Genomic DNA, 10359 nt, shown 5'->3' with positions numbered 1-10359 from the left:
GTCCTCAGGGTCAGCTCTCCCACACCTACACCTTCAAGGGCAATTCTACTGTGTTGCTCAGATGAGGTGCAGGGCCTGTTCTCCCAAGTGCTGCTGCTGATGAGAGGCAGGAACAGCTCTCCGGCTCTTATGACCTCAGGGCCAGCTCTTCCACTTGCTTCAGGCATAGATGGGCAGGGTCAGGGGGATCTCTCCTCCTCCCCTACCACCACGTGACAGATGAGTAATGAGAACAGCTCTCCTATGCTCACAATGTTAGGGCTGGCTCACCCATACCTCCACCAACGAAGACAGCTCTATTGTGCTGCCCAGGTGAGGTACAGGGCCTGCTCTCCCAAAGTGTTGCAGCTGGTAGAGGGCAGGAGCAGTTCCCCTACTCTTATAATCTCAGGACCATCTCTCCCACCTGCTTTAGGTGTTGATGGGCATCTCTCCCTGACCCATGCCACCATATGACAGACGAGGGTTAAGGTTAAGTCTCCCGAGATCATGTTCTCGGGGTTGGCTCACCTGTGTCCTCATCAACAGGGTCAGTTTCGCTGTTCTGCTCAGACAAGGTGCAGGGCCTGCTTTCCCAAGTGTTGCATCTGGTAAAGGGCTCAGCTCCTTTGCTAGCTGGAGGTGGTAGGGGCAGGTGGGGGAGTTTACAGGCAGTTTCTTAATCTATTCTTAATCTAAATGTTTAGAATATTTCACAGGTGACTGGGATGTTCAACAGGCTTGAGTCAGTCACTGAAGTAGGATACAGTCTTTTAGTTTTCAGACCAGGTCAGATCTGTACTTTTCAATAGATCAGTTAAACTGGTGGATTAATTCATAATGAGGCAAGGGGAGCATTGAGGAGTGCCTGAGGACACTGCCAGGTTGTTCTGCATGTAGATTAAGGTAGTGGAAGCTGGAGAGGGAGATATGGGTTGATAGCTCAGGAGGTTGATTTAATGTATTTCTAGAAAGCAAAATCAGCTTGAATATGGAGGGTAGACTACAGCCTAAGTCTAAAATAACTTACGTTTCTACCTTGAATGACCGGTTAAATAGCAAAGTGCATTGTAACCAAGTCGGTGGCATCTAGCTTTTCAACACCAGCTGCTGTGTTTCAATTCAGTTCTGAGAAGAATTCTCAGAATTAGTGCAGACTTCGTGAGAAAAGCTGCTCACACCCTGAGACTGCTCCTGCTCATGCCAACTGTCATGGTTATTTTTGACTGTCACCTTGACAACAGTACAGAATCACAGGGAACATGTATGTCTCCCTTCTCTCTCTGCCCTTGACCATGGCTATGATGCTTCAAGTTCTTGCTTCAACTTCCTGCTGTGACGGACTGTAAACCGGAATTGTGACCGAAAATAAACCCTGTCTCCGCTAAGTCGCCTTTTGCCAGGGTGTTTTCTTACAGCAGCAGACTTGATACTAGTACACCCCTAAGATTGTCCCCTGTGCAAAGGTCACAGTTTAGGGCTACAAGGTTGGGGATTCCCGTGATTTACTTCAGGATTAACAATGTGCTTAAATGACTCAAGGAACTAAGAAAAGCATATTCTAGAGGGCAGACATGGACAGCTGAAGAGGTGTGTGGAGAGAGGCTGGAAGGTCCTGAGCACACAAGCCTGTGCTCCTGTGGAGTTAGCAGGCGTCACTAGCCCAGAGGTACACACTACACTCACCTTCCAGGCTGCTTCCCCAGCTCCCTTACTGTATCATTTTCCTAGGTTCATAGGTTTAATCAGGTAGACACAATTAATGGAAATGCCAATCCCATGACTAAACTCAGTCTGCCCACCTGGAGGTTAGAGCACAGGACCGCAAGTTCCAACCCTTAATTACATTCCCGGTCTTTCTCAGGGCCAGCCCTTCCCTTGAAACTGTACCAGGACCCACCAGCAGCCACCTCAGCAGCATGAACTCAGATAGGATTGAAAGAGGTGAGTACCCAGACATACTCCTGCCACTCAGGAAGGTTCATGTTTTCAAAGCCATGCACAAATAAAGAAGGGCAACAGTCAAACACATCTTTTAAAAATCACACCAGGAACATTAGGAAAAATACTAGATGAAGGAACAAATAAAATAAGTTACTCTAGGAAAGCTGATGCTGCATTTTCAAAGGACTAAAGATCAGCCAAGTAGAGGGAGGGAGAAAGAAAGAGAGGACGGTAGTGGAAAATACGAGGGAGGAAGGGAAGGAAAGAGAGAGGAGAATGAAGAGAATATGCCAGTTGACACGCAACAAGAAACTTAGGGGAACCGGGCAGCAGTGGCGCATGCCTTTAATCCCAGCACTCGGGAGGCAGAGCCAGGCGGATCTCTGTGAGTTCAAGGCCAGCCTGGACTACAAAGCGAGATCCAGGACAGCTCCAAAACTACACCGAGAAACCCTGTCTCAAAAAAAAAAAAAAGAAAGAAAAGAAAGAAAGAAGAAAGGAAGGAAGGAAGAGAAAAAGAAAGAGAGAGAGAGAAAGGAAGAAAGAAAGAAAGAAAGAAAGAAAGAAAGAAAGAAAGAAAGAAAGGAAGGAAGGAAGGAAGGAAGGAAGGAAGGAAGGAAGGAAGAAAGAAAGAAAGAAAGAAAGAAAGAAAGAAAGAAAGAAAGAAAGAAAGAAAGAAAGAAAGAAAGAAAGAAAGAAAGAAAGAAAGAAGGAAGGAAAGAAAGAAAGAAATATATATAGAGAGAAACTCAGGGAAAGGTCAGGCTGGACGCAGCCATTGAATGAAACAGCCCTATGAGTGTTTCCAGGTGTGTCCAGACGTGATGCCGTTATAGAAGGGGAACCCCGAGTACCCCTATGTCTAACAGCGTCCACGGTGACAGGACACCAGTATCCTGACAGCGTTCCTATGTAGTGGTGTTTATTTGGGGGCTCTAAACCAGGAGTCAAGCAGCTCTTTCTGTAAAGGCAGAAGTCATCAATTTCTTGTGCTTTTCAGGCCCTAGAGTCTCTGACACAGTTACTTATTGTTATTACAATACCAAAGCAGCCTTAGAAAATGTGGATGAGCTAGGCATGGTGGTGCATATCTTTAACCCTAGCATTTGGGAGGCAGAGGCAGGAGGATCTCCATTAGTTCAAGGCCAGCCTTGTCTACATAGAGAGTCACAGGGTATTCAGAGCTATGTAATAGAGAGACCTTGTATAGTTAAAAAAAAAAGAAAGAAAGAAAGAAAGAAAGAAAGAAAGAAAGAAAGAAAGAAAGAAAGAAAGAAAGAAAAGAAAAAAGAAAGAAATGTGTATGGACGAATGAACATGGCTAGCATTTTATTGATAGACACTGAAATTTGGGGGTTATTATGACGTGCAAACACCAACATTAATCCTGTGTGTTTTTCTTTTCTTTTTTTCTTTTTTTTTTTTTTTTTTTTTTTTGGTTTTTCGAGACAGGGTTTCTCTGAGTAGCTTTTTGCCTTTCCTGGGACTCACTTGGTAGCCCAGGCTGGCCTCGAACTCACAGAGATCTGCCTGGCTCTGCCTCCCGAGTGCTGGGATTAAAGGTGTGCGCCACCACCGCCCGGCAATCCTGTGTATTTTTCAATGAGAGAAAATATAAACAACTATTATTAGCATACGGGCTTTGAAAAAAACAGGACATTGGTTAATTAGGTTGTTGGGTCGTAATTGGCTTGGCCAACCTTACCTGAAGCCATTTACTATATGACCCTTGAAAAAGATGACTAAACAACCGAAAGATGAGGCTGGGTGAACAGAGACATGTAGTCTCATTATTAATGACTCAGAACCGACTCAGAAAAAGGTAGAGAGTCTGTGGCCGCAGAAACCTGTTTCGTCTGAATGGGTGCTTGTGAGGAAATCCAGCTCAGAGAAGTGAGGGCTTTTGTTGTTTTTACTTTGGTTTGGTTTGGTTTGGTTGTTTAAGACAGGGTTTATCCATGTCGCCCTGGCTGTCCTGGAACGTGCTCTGTAGACCAGGCTGGCCTTGAACTCACAGAAATCTGCCTGCCTCTGCTTCCTGAGTGCTAGGATTAAAGATGTGCATCTCCACATCGGGGGACTCCTCTCTTGGTCTTGCGACACCCACTCTCCTAAGGTTCTTCTACCCCACTGTTCCTTCTCAGCTTCCTTGGCCACCTCCTACCTACTCCACCTGTTCATACCACGTGTGCCTGCCCCCAGTCAGAACCGCACCCACAATCCACCTGTGTGTCTGTCCTCAATTCTAAATAATTGTATGGGCTTAAGCATTATTTGTAGTCTGATATCTCCAGATTGCTGCCTTCACTCCCAACCTCACCCTAGAATTCCATATTTATTTTACTTAATGTATATGAGTGTTTTGTCTGCATGTATGTCTGTGTACCACATGTGTGCCTGGTGCCTGTGGAGGCCAGAAGATGTAGGAGACCTGCTCCCACTTTTTCCCCAGGGTACTCTTGAGTAGGGAGAAGTGAGAAACATTTAGATAGAAATAGAGAGGGGAGAGAGACACAGGATAGCCTCAGGAGGGCCTGGGTCAAAACCCACCAGCCCCTTCTGTCTCTTCTAAAGGGCTATTTTTAGAAATGCCAAGGGGCGGGGCTGGAGAGATGGCTCAGAGGTTAAGAGCACCGACTGCTCTCCCAGAGGTCCTGAGTTCAATTCCCAGCACCCACATGCCCACATGGTGGCTCACAACCATCTGTAATGAGACCTGGCACCCCCTTCCATATACATAATAAATAAGTAAATCTTTAAAAAAAAAAAAAAAAAAAAAAAAAAGAAATGCCAAGGGGTGGAGCAAAAGACCTCCCCCTAGCACAGCCAAGTACAGACCCTTATGCAGCCTTGCTGGATAAAGCAAGCTCAGGTCTTACTAGGAAACCTCTGTGGGCTCCCACAAGAAGAGATCCCCTGGAATTGCAGTTACAGATGGTTGTGAGCCATCATGTAGATGCTGGGAACCCAGTTAGTGCTTTTGACCACTGAGCCATCTCTCCAACTCCTAGATTTTGGATGTGAATCTTCACTCAGCATCTGCTGTCTAAAGAGTGTATCTAACAAGAATGTTACATTCTTCCTAACCTCGGTAAAAAGCACCACCGCACACCAATGGCTCGCCCCTAAATCCAGTCTCCCTTTCACCCTCACATTCTGGCTGTCAGTAAGTGCTGCTGACCCAATTTTCTATATATGCTTTCAGTCTATTTCGCTTGAATCTTCCCTTTCCCTCCCCTCCGTCCCCAGATCTAGGCCACACTGTCCCCACCTGGACTGCAGGAAGCTGTCCACACAGACCTCACGGCAGTGACTCTTCCTCTACCATCCACTTCAGAAAAGAAAATCTATTTTTAACACAATTTTAGGTTTACAGACATACCGAACAGAAAGCACAGAGCGCATCCCTTATAGCTCTCCACATCTCTTCTCCCCTCTGTTTCCTCCCATTATCAACATCTTACGTTAGTGTGATCTACTTATTTGTTACTGTTGGAATTGAGCCGACATTGATGCATTACAATATTGACTTAAACTCCAGAGTTCCCACTAAGGCTCATTGGCGTTGTACTTGTCCGTGCCTTTTGACGACTAGACTGCGACAGACATGCACGAAGACTCAGAGTAGTTTCACCACCTCAGAGCATGACTACGGTCCTCTGCCCGCTCACCTCGTCTCTACTGTCCACACAGCTTTATCTCTTCCAGAACCACACAGTTGGAATGAGAGCCATGGGCTTAAGATTGGCTTCTCTCACTTGGCAATACGAATGTGAGGTTTCTCCATCTTTAATTGGCTCACAGTACCCGCTTCCAGTGAAGCTCTCCCCGACCTCAAGCCAAAGTTACTACTGTCACCCCATGTTACAACATCTTTCAAATCCTTTCCTTGCTCCTTAACTCCTTTTGATAGACACTTTTCAATTTTATTATTTCTTCCTCCAATAAGAGTCTTACCTGCTGACATTCACAGAGACCTCAAACTGCTTCCCATTTTATTTTTTGGAAGTCAGTTGCACCAAAGTATGTTCTATACTTACACTGGATGTGAACATTTTGAAACGGTTTATAGTAATATAGTACTTCGTGGGATGCATCTCGTGATATGTGGTCTTAGCCAACCCCGCTATACACACACACATACACACTACACACACACACACACACACACACACACACACACACACACACACACACACACCTTCCATGACCTTCTGCGTCTTTTCTGGGGTCTCTTCTATGTCTGCTAACACAGCAGAGTTGCAGACTTAAGTGGAAGAGCCGAAGTGTCAGGACGGGGTCAAACAGGCGAACCATGCTGTGTCCAGAGAGAAGTATGAAAACAGCAAAGTGTCTAATGAAGTCAAAAGATCCAGGAGAAAGAACCGGTTTGGTTTAAAAAAAAATAGTAATAAAGCTATTTTTAAAAGTCTGAATAAATGTTATTTTAATATTTAATAAATAAAAGTTATCCAAATGTTTGAATAAATGAAAGGACACATATTTTTGAAGAGCTGGTTAGCCTCCTAAGATGCTGTACAAAGGCCATTTTCACTAGAGGTCGAGGAAGATTTACTTCAAATTTTATATCCATGCATTTTAAACAAACTTTAAATGCAACTGATAATGGGGGAAATCAGTGCTTAAGAAAAATGCATGGCTTTGAGTCGTGTGGGCTCAGGATCAAACTCTGAAGTATGAACCTTAATACCCCTTCCCGACTGTACGGTCCCACAGTTCTGCAGTAGGCCCCCACTCACGGCATTTAGCCATTATGAAAATGTGGTACCAGACAAAATGCTCAGTGAGCATTAGGCTTAGATCATATTCTTTAAAGTTGGCCAACGTTCGAAGTGGAGGAAGGCTTTCAGTTCTGAAGAACTGTGGCACTCAGCAGCTGGACTGACAGAGGCTGGAAGGTGGAGAGGAAGAAATCAGGGAGGAAAGCCGCTGGAGGGCTGGGCAGGGCTTCTGGAAAGATGACTCCTCAATACAATACGATGGTGTGTGTGTGTGTGTGTGTGTGTGTGTGTGTGTGTGTGTGTGTGTGTGTGTGTGTAAGAATTTACCAGGCAAGGGCAGCACTTGCTCCTGAGACTTCACATCCGCTGTGACCTGGGTCTAAATATCCCCCCAGAGTTCACGGCCCAATACAACACAGCTCGGGGGTGGGAGCTTCTTGGTGGTCACTAGATCACACAGGCTCTAACGTCATCAATCCAGACTGATGAATTCAAAGTTTACAGGGCTGCTAGGTGGTGGTGGACGCTTTCAGGAGTGGTGTATAGTTAGAGTAAGTTCAGTCACTAGGGTATGTCTTCTCTCTCTCCCTCTGTCTGTCTCTTCCCCCTCCTCTCCTCTTCCTGCTCCCCAGACACCTTGATGTGGGCCACTTTGCTCTAACACAGGCTTCCCTTGAGGTTCCGCCTCCAGACAGTCTTAAAAGCCCTAGGGCCACCTGAGCACAGACTTAAAAACCAACAGCTAGAATACGCCTTTCCTCCATTTACGTTAATTTCTCTTGGGTATTTTGTCACAGTGCTAACCCGTTAATCCTTTGGGGGGATATTTGGGAACTGTCCCTAGTCAAGGCCTCTTAATTAGCATTGCTTTCCAGATACCAAAAAAAAAAAAAAAATCAATTGATTAGTTTGGAAATGCAATTCAGTTTTTGTTGTTTGTTTGTTTAGTTTTTTTTTTTTTTTTCCCGAGACAGGGTTTCTCTGTGTAACTCTAGCTATCCTGAAACTCACTCTGTAAACCAGGCTGTCCTTGAACTCACAGAGATCTGCCTCCCTCTGCCTGTCAAGTTGGGAGATGGTTATCAGAAGAGTAAGTATGCTTTTGTTGTGGACCTTAAACTCTCAATGATGATATTTTTGTTTTTCCTTCATGTCAACCATATGGTAAAATAGTCGCTGTGTAGAATTTCCTCATTCTCTGACTTCTTATTCATGGATTTTTGGGTTAAACAAATGAGTCGTTGAGTCCTGTAATGACTAAGTGTTCCCCATCTTAAAAAACAAAAACAAAAAACAATGGACAGATTTTCTCTTTTTACTAGTGAGAATAATTACCCACAAATCCTGTTATGAGAATTCATTCCTGAAGAATCTATCTGTCCATTGGAGAAAAGAATTACTTTTCACCCTCAATATTGTTCTCAACACTTTTGCCTCAGTAAATTTTGTCCATAAAAGCTTGTCAGTGGTTCTTTCCAGAATCAGCTCCCCCGTGACAGACAGAATAGGCTTGTCCAGTTCCTCTTGATTAACTATCCCTGACATTTTCCTCCAAAGGCAGAATCTTCTTGTGTGACTGGTACATGAACATGTCTTTTAGGTTGACATTATGTGTGGGGGGTTTTATTATTCCTGACATTTTGTATGTTTGACCAACTACCATCTAGTCCCAAGACTACCTGTGAAAAGCACCGCTCCAAAGTACTTCATTAAGTATTAAACATCACATGTAACTTCCTGTAGGAATTTGGGAAGAGGAAATGTTATTCTCACCCAGATCCTACCTGTAACTCCCATTGCCATCCTCGCTGAAGATCAAGAGAGCCATTTCCGCACCCTGTAGAGGAAGCTCTTTTCTCTCAATAAACCTTCCGGCAGTGTGGCGTTGTCCACTTCTCCCCTTTCAGGGTCTGTTAACTGCTCTTGACTCACTGAAAGCTTTCTCGGCTGCCTTTGCCTGCCTGGCCCTCCGTTGTGGAGCAGACGCTCTTTCAGGGCCTCCTCTCCCACTTCAATCAGAACAATGGCCTGCTTACCGGGGTCCTCAGCTCCCTTGGCTGGGTGACAGCTAATTTCTTGCTTTTATCCAGCATAGCACCATAGGAACCCTGTGTTTTTTTTAGCACCCTGGCTCTTGACCACTTTCAGGGGTCCTCAGATGAGCACCTCACATCAGATGCCAACAAAAATGATGCCCAATCCCCAACTCAGTGGAAAGCGCATGGGCACGTAACAATCAGCAGGAATGTTCATGATCAGGACACATCACTCATCAAAAACACTTCATCTATTTCAGATAAACTCACAAGAGCCTAAATGGCGACGGAGATGTGCCCCATCAGGTACTAAAAAGCTCCTCTTAGGAGACTTCAAAAAATAACTTAAAGGTGGATTCGTTTCTTATACTCTATTTCCTGCTGATGCTTTATCTCAAATACACAGTGTCTGATCAATTAATAGAACATCTTCTATAGTGGCACAATTGAAAGATCAGAGGAAGACAAACTCTGTTTCCCTTTTTATTTTGTCCTGCTCATTTTAAGTCCTATGAATGAGACACTATCCCTTCCTGATAAAGAATGGTCAGCATATAATCTTTTAAATTTTTATATAGATTCCAAATATTAAAATGGATAAAGTAATGTTAAATAGTACAAAATGATAGCATATGTTTCGTCTCCTCTTCTAAACGTCGCTAAAACGGACCACTTAAATAGTAGAACCAAAGACAGCTTAACAGGCAAGGTTAGAAAAGCCAAAATCAGAAGAGATGCTGACAAGTTTCTGATGATGAAAACTGGATTGGAGTGCTCGAAATAGACTCAGCAGAGCTGGGGGATGGTTGGGCTACCAGCCCTGAAGAATCCTTATCCAGGAGTGCCTCACCCCTCCTCCCTCCCGCGCCCACTTCCCACCGCCAGTCTTCCCGGAGAGTCAAGGTTGAGTTAGGAAAACTGAACAAAGGAAGCTTAGATGAGGAGTGAGGCCGTAAAGGTCTGCAGAGCTGTGGGGACACTTCCCCTTGGCCTCTTCCTACGACTGGAATCTCCAGCAGGAGGCAGAGGGTTTTCAAACAAAAGCTGAAGAGCCTCAGAAAGAAAGAAAAAAAAGGTCTCAGGATCTGACACTTAAAATTTTCCCAATAGGAAAAGTTCTGAAAGTTAGACCATCTCCCGGCGACACCAGCACACAGCAAGTCCTGTCACCGGAGCCCAGATCTTCTTCACAGTCCTTCGTGCTTCGGCGCTAATTGAAACCACAGCGCAGGAGACAGCCAAGGAAAGTCGCCAGCATGTTAGTGTAGAGACAACAGATGAACGCGGAAAAGCCGAGGGGGCATCATACTGTGAGTAGACGGCAGGAGGCACCTTAAGAATGAAAAAGAAGCCACTTCTGAGGAAGACCATGCGGCCGTGAAACAGGCCAGGCGGCGAGGGAGACTTCTCAGAGGAGGACAGGACTTCAGAAAGTAACGGCACAGCGCCTGCAATTAATAAAATTTGTAAATCGTGTTCTGTACATAATCAGATTCTTCTGGAAACTTGAATTTAAAAATATCAGTATGGAGACTAGCTGAGGAATGATTTTAAAAATAAAATCAGAAGATCAAACTCACAGCTCTTTCATGTGGTTAATACATTTCTCAGAAATAGAAGACAGAGAAAATGAAGGGAAAAACCCCCACCAAATTATC

Source organism: Peromyscus maniculatus, chromosome 4, assembly GCF_049852395.1.
Source record: "Peromyscus maniculatus bairdii isolate BWxNUB_F1_BW_parent chromosome 4, HU_Pman_BW_mat_3.1, whole genome shotgun sequence".
NCBI lineage: Eukaryota > Metazoa > Chordata > Mammalia > Rodentia > Cricetidae > Peromyscus > Peromyscus maniculatus.
The sequence above is the reverse complement of the archived record's forward strand: the minus strand, read 5'-3'. Positions refer to the sequence as shown.